At 39.5% G+C, this 12,590-nt stretch overlaps 1 pseudogene; it reads right to left on the bottom strand.

Moving 5' to 3' along the window:
* Positions 1 to 9,626: 9,626 nt before the first annotated feature.
* LOC102857418 lies at positions 9,627 to 10,365 on the bottom strand (annotated as a pseudogene).
* Between the last annotated feature and the right edge of the window lie 2,225 nt (positions 10,366 to 12,590).

Below are 12,590 nucleotides of genomic sequence, written 5' to 3'. Positions count from 1 at the left end.
GACATTCCTCTGGTATTCCCTGCTTTCAGCCAAGATCCATCTAACATCAGCTACAATATCTCTAGTACCACGACCCCTTCTGAAACCAGCCTGGTGGTTCTCTGTTGATGTGCATTAGCATGATTAAATGTTCTGGGATTCCCATTCTTTTCAGAGTCAGCCCCAGTTTGTTATGATCCACGCAGTCAAATCTAGAAAAGGCAGGCTCTTCACTTGCCCTTATCAGCTCAGGTAGTGCTAGAGATAGTTATGACAGTCGAGATCAATCTTCTGATAAGCTTCAGTGAGAGATTTCCTTCATACTGAAGCATTCTGAAACAAATTGTGCTTTCTCCACTAGAGGACTTACTTTTCCAAAAGCAGTTGGCTTTAGGCAAGTCTGAGCATCTGGCTGTAGGACATCAAATATGTTAATCACAGCTGCCTATCGTTATCTGATTTGTGTCAGATATGTCAAGACATAATGGCAACTAGTGTATCAATACACCATACTTCAGTAGAAACAGTCCATTTAAAATCAGGCCTGAGCAGCAGGTTCAAAATAATTAATATTAATCCCTGGTGGCCATAGATTAACTACTTTATTTCACTTGAATTTTTTTTCTTTCTTTCTTTCTTTCTCTCTCTCTCTCTCTCTCTCTCTCTCTCTCTCTCTCTCTCTCTCTCTTTCTCTTTCTTTCCCCTATTCCTTATACCCCGCCCCCCTCATCTTTCTGTCCTTCTATCTCTCCATGTCCGTGATCTTTGGTGAATTCCCCAAAGCCAGCTGACAAAAAAGAAAAAAAACTGGCACTGTCTCACAGATGGACTGGATCACATATCAATGATACATTCCAAAATTGATGGCTACTTTCTACAGCAGTACTAAGTAATGGAAGAAAGGTGTGGGAACAAGACTCAGTAAGGCAGAATATCAGTTATTTTGTACTCTATATGGTAGAAGATACGTCTTTCATACTTTGGACATGTGGCTAGATGAGGTTATTCCTTAGAAAGGGACATCATGCTTGGAAAAAGACATGATGCTTGGAAAGATGGAAGGTCAGCAAAGGAAAGGAAAGGAAAGGAAAACCCTCAACAAGATGGATTGACATGGTGACTTCAGCAATGGGCTCTAGAGTCTCAGAAATGATGAGGATGGCACAGGATAGGGCTGGGTTCAGGATAGCTGTTCACAGGGCCTCTGTGAGTTGTTCTCACCTCAGCAGCACCTAACAACAACAAATGGCAGAAGAAATAGCCCAAGGTCAAACTATGTAAAAACTTCTGAGCAAATTATTTGATTAGTAAGACAGAGAACTGGAAGGAGGAGAATTAAGGTACTGGAGAACTAGAGTTTTAGAGAAAGAATCACAGAGCAAAATCTGTAGGTATTTGTGTCTTGAAATGAGAACAAAGTCTGTGGGTCTTTGTGTCTTATTCTCATGCCCAGTAGAAAGCATCCAACACAAAAGAGACATGAAATAGTCAGATGGACAGGAAAATTTGTCTGCATGTCCTCAGCCACCCTTGTGCTTGCCCAAGGTCTCTTCATCAAAGGAGCCATATGTCTAGCATAAAGGCTATATGTGAGCCCAACAACATGAACTCCTGCTCAGAAAAGCTGATCTTCCTATTATCTCTGTTAAATGACCAACTTGTTAGCACTAGACTAACCTGGACTTCAGTATGGTACTATCCCAAAGCAATAGTCAATTGCTTGACAAGAAATTGATTGCATTGGATCTCTTCCAAGCTGAGTTGAAACCTACTCCAATACATTGTAGTGAGCAAATTTGATGTCAAGAACCTTTTAAAAACACTATAAAGCCAGGGTATCATTTTAAAGACTAAAAAAAAAAATAATCTAGCTTCTTTTCTTCCTATAATCCTTCTGCCTGCACTATTCTGTAGCTTTGCAGAAAACCTGATTTACAATCATGCTTTCCTGTACTGGATTGCTTTGATTCAAGGGTCCATTTATTTTGTTTAGAAATGTGTACATGACTGTGACATTTAATAAGAAGAATCATAACAAATTATTAAAATTTTTAATAGCATTGAGAATAATGTTAATTCCAGAATATGTAACTATTTTCATGCACAGTCTGTGCACAAATCAGGATGCACTAGTTCAAAGAAAAAAAGAGATTATGTTGTTACATTGTCATTTAAAATTGGGAAAGTTAGGGAGCTCTGGTGGCTGAGTGGCAAGAAGCTATGCTGCAATCCCAAAGACTCTCGGTTTGAATCCACCAGATGCTCCACTGGAGAAAGGGGGGCAGTCTCCTCCTGTTCCAGCCGGATCTGACTCGATGGTACACAACAAGACTAAGATAAATTTTTTAAAACATGGGAAAGTTGTACATCAGGTTTGTATCCTTTCACGATCTGTATACTGCAAAAACAATCTGAGAAGCTGAACTACATGAGGGGGGAAATGTGGCATCAGTATTGGAAAAAGACTTGGGAACAGTCTATTATATGTAGACGACACCACTTTGCAGTAAATGAAAACTTGAAGGTCTTAAATAATGAAGCTCAGCATAATACCACTGTTATAAAATAGAACAAACATGGGGGAGTTGAGGATAGAATGAGAAAAGAATGGATAAATAATGAACACTGCATAAGATCAGATAAGGGGAAGAACTGTCTGAAAGGTATATATGATTAGGCATTATATGTACAACAACAATCTGGAACAAATAGTGCCTTGTGGGGAGGGCTGGGGGAGTAGAGGGGAACAATGAAAAAATTAAATTAAAAAACGGGTTAAATGGAAACTTGTACACCAGTGTTCATAGCAGCGTTACTTACAATCGCAAGAACATGAAAACAGTCCAGATGTCCAAACACAAACAAATGGATTGAGAAGTTGTGGTACATTCATACAATGGAATACTATGTAGCACAAAGGAGCAATCGTTTTGTAAATTATTACCTAACTTGGGAGGGACAGGAGAGCATTAAACTGAGTGAACGCAGTCCCACAAGGACAAATACTGTATACAACAATTATTGTAGAATCAGTATGGGTGCAAGATAAGGGGGAGAGTGGAAATATAGGGGTGAGGATGGCAGGTAGGGTGTTAATCATAGGGTTGCACAATTCAATGGGTGAGGGGGTTAAGGAAATTGGAAGATCTTTTGTGAAAAACAATACTCAAATTTTGTAAATAAATGAGAATAGGTTTTTTTTTAAAAAAATGAAAAAAAAAATTGTGACACTCAGAGACAATATACAGCCTTCAGTGTGAATTATACCTTGTTGGAGCTTGTTCTCCAGAGGGAAAGTCTCTCAAAGTTCCTGTTCACAGACAGGCTAAAAAACTGAACTGGAGAGAAATTAAAATTAGTCCTGAGACAAATCAGTTTATTGGACAGGAAACTGACCAGGGGGTTGGAGAAGGGGAGGGCACGAAGCTCCATTGGTGGCAGACTGGAGAAACTAGGACTGAAGATGGGGAGAAGCAGGTAAATATTTATTATCCTACACAAACAGCCTCCAATATTAGCAAAATCAAGAAAAGACTGATGAGAAAATGGTAGCAATACATAAGCTTAGCTTAAGGGAGGCAGAAAACCCCTGCTATCTGCTTGATAGTTTGGGAAGAAACTGGAATAATGAGTTTATATTCACGATAATAACAATTCTAAAGGGAAAAAAAACAAGTCTAACATAAGTAGAGCCATTTGAGGTCATTTATAGATTATATCATTCACACCTCATCATAGAGAAACATTCTCACAAACGGACTGATAAACCAAATCATGATGCATGAAACAAATATTGAAGTTTGCCGAGGACTTAATTTTACTTGCATCCACAGTCAAGACCAATAGACATCACAGGCAATAAATCAAACAATGTATTGCAGTCAGCAAACTTTCTATCAAGGAACTTTTTAAAATGCTAAAGATTCAAAGATTAAGTTGTGCCTAACCATACCATTGTATTTTTCAGTCACTTCACATACATGTGAAATCTGGGCAAATAATAAGGAAGACATAAAAATTTGTATCTTTGGATTGTGGTATTTATGAATAATATTGAGTATATCAGGGACTGTTAAAACAAAAACAAACCAGTCTGTTTTGGAAGAAGTAAAGCCAAAATATTCATTACAACCCAAGATACATAAATGTTGTCTCATATAATTTGGACATGTTATCAGAAGAGGTCAGTCCCTGAAGAAACAAATAATTCTTGATAAAGTAGAGGGACAGTATAAAAGAGGAACAGTCTTAGATAGATAGGTGTAGTGGCTGCACCAATGGATTTGGCAGTGTTTTGTGTTGTACCTTCTTGTTGTTGGTAGGTGCTGTCAAGTTAAGTACATCTCATAGTGATCCTATGAATGGTGGACCTGGACCCTGTCCTGTCCTGTGCCATCCTCATCATCTCTGGCACACTTGAGGCCATTCTTGCAGTCTCTGTGTCAATCCACCTCTTTGAAGATCATCGTCTTTCACTGACCTTCCATCTTTCCAGCATGATGTCCCTTTCCACATCTTCTAACAACATGTTTGAAATATGAGAGATAAAACCTTATCATTGTTGCCTCCAAGGAGTACTCTGGCTGCACTTTTTCTAAGATATGTCTGTTTGTTCTTTTGGCAGGCCATGAATATTCAGTATTGTTCTCCAGCACCATAACTCAAAGGCATCAATTCTTCTCCTGTCATCCTTATTCAATGTTTAGCTCTCAAGTGCATAAGTGATAGAAATGACCATGACCTGGATCAGGCACACCTTAGAATTCAATCTGATGTCATTGCACTTAAGTATTTTGGAGAAGTCCCTGACAACAGATTTACCCAATGCAATGCATAACCTGGTCTCCTTTCTGGTGGAACAAAGGGTGGTGATTGTTGATCTAGTCAAGATGAAACTGTGGACAACTTCAATCTTTTTCCCATCTATCATGATGCTGTCTATTAGCTGAGTTGCAATCCATACCAAAAGCCGTAGTCCTTGATCTTCTGCAGCAAGCATTTCAAATCCTCCTCAAGCAAAGTTGAGTAAGCAAGGTTGTCATCTACATAATATGGGTGATTGATGAGTCCCTCTGATCAGGATGCCACATTCCTCTTTATAGTCTAGAGTTAAAAATTACTTGCTCAGCGTACAGATTGAATAGATATGGATATATCACTGACACACAAACAACTGTTGTCTCTAGGATCACATTTAATCAGAACCACTTTAACAGTGCATAAGACTAGCAAAGGAACCCTGGTGGCATAGTGCATAAGATGTCAGATCGCTATTGAAAGATTGGTAATACAAATCCATCAGCATGCTCCATGGGAAAAAGATAGAGTCTCTTCCCATAAAGATTTACAATCTTGGAAACTCAATGGAGGGTCCCTATGAGTCTGAATAGGTACATTGGCAGTGCATCTTGGAGTTTTAGTAACAACAATAATAACTGTGTCCAATCTTGGAAGGCACTAGTCTGATACTATATTGAACAGACCTATAGTCAAAAAGACCATTTCAAGAACCATCCTGAAATACAATCTTGAAGTATATCCATCTTGAAGTACAAGTATTTCCTTAAGTATTGCTGTGAGCAACAGGATACTATTTATACACATACAAGGAAGATCTGTCGATACTACTATATATTCATATATACACACCAGCAACTAAGGTCAAAGATGAGAAAACTGAGGATATCTACCAAAAATTGACTTTGAGTCTATCCCACTTGAATTTAAAATTTCACAAGGACAAATTTGAGGCCTTGAACACTCATGGACAAAGACCAGATGAGCCAAGGAAGGATATAAAGAATATCATCCATGAAGAATGCAAAAGATCATTATAAAGACAGAGGAGGAAGAAAACACTGAGATGCAAGTCAGAAGAGACTCTGAATACTGCACAAGAACACAGAGAAGCCAAAGCAAAGGGAAGAAATCAGGAAGCTAAGGAGCTGAACAGAAGATTTCAACGGGCAGCTCGGGAAGACAAGGCAAAGTATTATAACAAAATGTACAAAGAGCTGGAGTCAGAAAATAAAAATGGAAGAACTTGTTTGGCATTTCTCAAGCTGAAGAACAAACTCAAGCCTCAAATGACAATACTTAAAGATTCTATGGGCAGAATATTAAATGATGAAGCAAGCATCAAAAGAAGATGGAAGGAGTACACAGAATCACTGTAGTAAAATAATTGGCTGACACAGAAGAATTTAATGAAACAACATATTATCAAGAGGCAATGGTGATGAAGGAGGAAGTTCAAGCTGCTCTGAAAGAATTGGCAAAAAAATAAGCCACCAGGAGTTGATGGGGTACCAACTGACAAATTTCAGTAAAGAGATGCAGCCCTGGACGTGCTCACCAGGTTGCGCCAAGAAATACAGAGACCAAATACTTGATTGGAATAGATCTATATTTATTTCTATTTCAAAAAAAAGGCAATCCAAGAGATGTGGAAATTCTTGAACAATATTGCTAATAGTAGCAGGCAAGTAGATGGCACATAACAATAACTAACAATCACTAAAACTACATGCAGGCAAAATCCTGCTGAAGATTACTTCAAAATGACTAGAACTGTAAGCCAAAAAACTGCCAGAAATACAAGCTGGGTTTAGAAGAGGCCATGGCACTAGGGATATGATAGCCTATGTCAGGTGGATCTTGGCTGAAAGCAAAGAGTACCAGAAGAACGTCTATTTGTGTTTTATTGACTATGCAAAGGCATTTGACTGTGTGGATCACACAAACTGTCGCTAACATTGAAGAGAATGAGAATCCCAGAACTCTTGATTGTGCTCCTATGAATATATACTTAGATGAGGAAGCAGTTGTAAAAATAGAGTAAGGAAACAATACTCTATGGTTTCAAAATCAATCTCTGTACTTTTTAAAAATTATTATTTATTGTTACACATTTTCTTCCCCTCCCCTCCCTTCCTGCTTTCTTAGCCTACAATGCAATGCATCCCTTGTTCCAGAGTTTTGTCATACATATAATGTCTAATCAAATACTCCTTTTGTACAGTTCTTACCCTCCTTTGTTCTACTGCAGAGTTCATTATCTATCCACTCTTTTCGCCTTCTCTCTGCAACCCTCTATTCTACCCCACCCCTCATCTGTTCTATTTTGTAACAGTGGTGTTATGCAGTATTTGTCCTTTTGTGTCCTCATGTTGTGTAATGTTTTACAAGTTCATTGTTTTTCAGTGTTGCATAATACACCATTGTGTGGATGTCCCATAATTTTTTTAATCCATTCGTTTGTTGATGGGCACTTGGATTGCTTCCATCTCTTTGCTATTGTGAATAATGCAGCAATAAACATGGATGTGCATACATCAGTTTGAGTCATAACTCTGGTTCCTTTAGGGTATATTCCAGTAGTAGAATTGCTGAGTCCAATGGCATTTCTTTTTCCAACTTTTTTAGAAAATGCCAAACTGCATTCCATAGTTGCTGTACCATTTTACATTGCTACCAGTGATAAATTAGAGTTCAATCCCTTAACAACCTCACCAGAATTTTTTGTTTGCCACCCTGTTTGTTGAACTTTGTTTTGTTGCTGCGATAGAATGATATCTCATAGTTATTTTGATTTGCATTTTTCTGATAGTTAGAGATTCTGGACATTTCTTCATGTATTTTTCATCAGAATGTGTTGTTTGTTTGGTTTTTTTAAATGTTAAGATTTTATTTACAAAACTTCTTTGTTGTACATAAAGTAAAAATACTGTTACAATCTCAGAGTAATTGGCAGCCATGAATGATTGAGACTCACCTATCACAGCTACCCACACTACAGCAAGAGGCTTACACAAAAACCTAACAACGCTTACAATTTTGTTGGGGCAAAGTCCCCACACTTGGTGGTGGAGTTCCAAGAGGGACTAAACAGGAAGGTGGAATGTCACAGGAACTATTCTTTGACTCTTTGGGTGGGTGGGGTGTCCTGGGGTTTGTATCACAGCTGTTGTTGTTGTTACGTGCTGTCGAGTCGCTTGTGACTCATAGTGACCCTATGTACAACAGCCCTAAACCCTGCTCTATCCTGTGCCAGTCGCACTGTCTCTAACACACCCATTCCAATTACCTCAGTCACTGAATCAATCCGCCTCATAGAGGGCCTTCCCCTCCTGCGCTGTCCCTCCACCCTCCCAAGCATAATGTCCCTCTCCAAGGACCAGTCCCTCCTTACAACATGTACAAAGTATGTTAAACCAAGCCTCAGAATCCTTGCCTCCAAGGAGCAGTCTGGTTTAACCCTCTCTAGGATGAATCTGTTTGTTTTCCTAGCAGTCCATGGTACTCTCAATTACTTCTCTCCATCACCACAGCTCAAAGGCATCAATTCTCCTTCTATCTTCCGTAGTCATTGTCCAACTCTCTGATGCATAAGAAGTGACTGCAAAGACCATGGCCTGTATCAGATGCACCTTAGTCTCCAGAGAGACACCATTGCTCTTTAGTACTTTGGAAAGGTGCCTAACAACAGACTTTCCCATCACAATACGTTTTTTAAATTTTTTGGCTACTGGTGCTGTGAGTGTTGACTGTGGAGCCAAGCAAATTAAAGCTGTGAACAATCCCAATCTCTTCACCATCCATCCTGATGCTTCCAATTGGTCCAGTGGTGATAATCTTTGTCTTCTTGACATTGAGCTTCAATCCATATGAAGGCTGCAGTCCTGGACCTTCTACAGCAAGCGTTGCAGGTCCTCCTCAGTTTCAGCAAGCAGGGTTGTGTCATCTGCATAACGCAGATTGTTGATAGATCTTCCACCAATCCTGACCAGAAATGAAGCTGGAGAATGATTGAATTTTGCATAATCAATGACTTAATCATTACAAATACTTTTTTTTTAAGAGACATAAACACAGGTTATATGTACGTGGGTTTCACCTGGTGGTATGTATAGGAATCAGATTGATTACATCTGTGGAAAGAACTGCTGGAAAAGCTCAGTATCAGCTCTGAAAAATAGGCCAAGAGCTAATTGTCGAACAGACCACCAACTACTCATATGCAAGTTCAAGCTGAAGCTGAGGAAAATTAAACTGAATCCACGGGATCCAAAATATGACTTTGAGTCTATCCCACCTGAATCTCAGAACCATCTCAGTAACAGGTTTGTGGCCTTGAACACTAATGAGCGAAGACCAGATGAGCTGTGGGAGGATATCATTCAGGAAGAGTGCAAACAGTCATTCCAAAGACAGAAGAGGAGGAAAAGACCAAAATGAATGTATCACAGCTACTTTTTTTTTAATAAATAATTTTAATGAGCATTTACAGAGATTTTGGATTTCCATTCATTCATTGCTGCACTTCTCTCCCCGCCCAGCCCTCCCCCCCCCCCAGTTCGCTCCTCTCTTTCAAAAGTAAAAGAAACACTCCTTCCCTGGTACACAATCCCCCCTCACCCCTCCCACCGCCCCAAGTACATTCCACTATGCAACCTTAATTGTGAACTCTTGTGATAACCATAATACCCTATCATACATCGCTTTTAAATTATTCACTCCCTCATCTGTTTCAGTGCAGTATACACAATTTATCCAGTTTAATTACTTATTTTTTTAAACAGGTGGCCAATCCATATGAGCAGTCCAACCAAAACTGAACAGTTCTTTTTTTGTGAGTATGTGGTGTCTTAATTATCTTCTCCTTCATCATCTGTTTCCATCTTCCTCTTCTCACCATTCCCACTTTCTTCCTCATCTTCCTCTTCATCTTCATCCTCATCCTCATCTTTTTCATCAACTTCTCCACCATGGCCAAATTCTTCTTCCTCCCCACTGACTTCATCTTCATCTTCTTCCCCTTCTACATCTTCATCCTCTTCTTCATAAAAATCATCCTTTTCATCCTCCTCATCCTCTCCTTCATGCTCCTCTTCATCGTCCACACCATCCACCTCAGCATCTGAGTCTTGGACCTTCTGGTCCTGTTGGTCAGAGCCATCCATCTAGGTAGGTCAGCTGGGCAGGAAGGTGAAGACGCTCTCTTGGTATCATTCAAGTTGGTAACCTCACAGTTAAATAGATCTAGGCTTTTCAGATTCTCCAATTTTTTCAAGGCCTCCAAGGTGCTGCCATCCTTCAGTTTATTGCCACTCAAGTTTAGGTACGTGAGGTTTGGAAGTTTTTCTGCTAACATGTCCAGACCTCCAAAGATTCTATTTTCGCTGAGTTCAAGCTTTTTCAATTTCAGTAATTTGGGGAGATTTGAAAATGAAATCAAGCCTACAGTCATTAAGCTGAGGAACTCTAAGTTCACAAACGCAGCTGTTAAAACCCTCGATTTTCCATCATTTGACTTGCAGTTGTCCAGAACAAGTTCTCAGATAATTGGGTCTGGTTCCTCAGCGCTAGGTGGATCCTTCTCTTCATGGTGCCCCTCTTCCCCCCTCTCTTCAAACTTTACTTTCTGCGGCGGAGGTGGAGGGGGGAGAGGCGGCTGGCCATCGGAAGCGGGGTACTGGTAGCTGAGGCCAGCGGCTCTGTCCTGGGCGACGGGCGGGTGAGCGAGCAAGCGGAGCCCCTGGAGCCAAGTTACTCATGGGAGCGGGGAGAAACCACGGAGAGAAACCATGAAGGGAAAAGGGGGCCTGGAGGGCGCAGCTCTGGTCTCGCTACCGCCGCCCCTGCCACAGGCGGCACTCCTGAATGTGCTTTTTGGTGAAGTGTCTCTTCATATCCTGTGCCAATTTGGGGATTGGTTGCTTATATTTTTGTTGTTAAGATGTTGGAATATTCTACAAATTTTAGATATAAGTCCCTTATCAGATGTCATTGCCAAATATTTTCCCCCAGTCTGTGGGTTTCCTTCTAACTCTGTTAGAGAAATTGAAATTTTTTGATGTGCATTGGTATTTGATTCTTAGAAGGTTCCATTGGTCTATTTTATTCTTTCCTGATTGTAGGTTTTTCATTATGATTGAAAGACTGTTCGTGCTGTGGGTTAGGGCTTTCTTCCTAACTTTTCTCTAATGAATTTCACAATCTTTGGTTTTTACTTCTAGGCCCTTGATCCACTTTGAGTTGAGTTTTTTATATGATGTCGGGTGTGGTTCTTGCTTAAGTTCTCTGCAGATTTGGTGTAGATTTTGGCAGATTTAATGCAAAATTGGTATCAAAATATCTCTTGGCTTTGGCACTAACTTTGCCAACACCATTTGCTAAAGGCACTGTCATTTCTCCATTTAACTGATTTTATCTCCTTATCAAGGATCATTTGACCATAGGCAAATGAACTTATTTCTGTGCCCTCAGTTCTATTCGGGTTGCTCTATGTGTCTGTCACTGTACCAGTATCATCCTGTCTTGGCCACTACAACTGTGGAGAAGGATTTTAAATCAGTGAGTGTGATGCCTCCTACCTTATTTCCCTTTTTTCAGTAGTATTTAACTTATTCAGAGTGTCTTTCCATTCCAGATAAAATTGGAAATTTCCTTTTCCATCTTGTTGAAGAATATGGTTGGTATCTGTATTGGGATTGCTTTGAATTTTGATTAATATTGCCTTTGATAAGACTGTCATTTTCATAATGCTGAATCTTCCTTTGCATGAGCATGGTATATTCCTCCATTTCTCCATGTCTCTTTTTGTTTCTTGCAGTAATGTTTTGTCATTTTCTTTTTATAGGTTATTTGTGTCTCTAATTAGATTTGGTCCCAAGTATTTAATTCTGTGATTAGTTATTTTAATTGGTATTGTTTTTCTTAGCTCTAGTTCTCTGTTCTATTTGTTACTGTAGATAAATCCAACTGATTTTTGTATGTTGATCCTGTATCCTGCCACTCTTCTGAATTGGTCGACTATGTCCAATAGTTTCCTTGGTGAACTTTTAGGGTTTTCTAAGTATACTGTCTGGAAGATGGTCTCTTGTGTCTTGATGAGGGTCACGTATGGTTATTTTATAGACTTTTGTCTTTCCCTGTCCACAAGCAAGTGTCAGCTGATTGGACTTGCCAGATAGACAGGGGGTCTCTGGTTTATAGTCAACCAGCATTTGGGCATGTCTGTGTTTAAAAATATGATTGGGATGATCATTTTTAAAGTGATACTGCAGTAGTCTGTCTATTTGCTGTACTGAAGTAACTTGGAATTGCTGTGATGCTAAACAACTGTTTCGTTGGTGTGTCAAACACCATAATGGTCACCCATTGTGGGCAGTGTTTGGTGGAGGTCCCACATTGATTCAGATTTGGAAGCAAGAGTGGCTTCCACTTCCTAAAACACATGCCTCTGGAAATTCTATGAACATAGAGAAACGAGGATGGTTATAGAACAGGGTTCAGGCCTTTTGTTCATAGGGTTGTGATGAGTCATACTTAACAACAACAACAACAAAATATGCTATCATGTCATCTGCATATAGAGATAGTTTTACCCCCTTTTTGCCAATTTGTAAACCTTTTTTTTTCCTTGTCTTTCATTATTTCACTCATTAATACTTTCAATATTATACTGAATGTTGGTTTTTTTATTAATTTTAATAGACATTAACAGAGGTCTTGGATTTCCACTCACCCATTGCCGCACTCCCCTCCCTGACCAGCCTGCTCCCCCCTCCAAAGAGAAAAAGAAAAGAAAAAAAAATTCCTTCATTAGT

This window comes from Elephantulus edwardii, unplaced genomic scaffold (genome assembly GCF_000299155.1).
Source record: "Elephantulus edwardii isolate Elephantulus edwardi_28Jun2011 unplaced genomic scaffold, EleEdw1.0 scaffold00090, whole genome shotgun sequence".
Classification (NCBI taxonomy): domain Eukaryota; kingdom Metazoa; phylum Chordata; class Mammalia; order Macroscelidea; family Macroscelididae; genus Elephantulus; species Elephantulus edwardii.
This window is presented reverse-complemented; position numbering and strand designations above follow the sequence as displayed.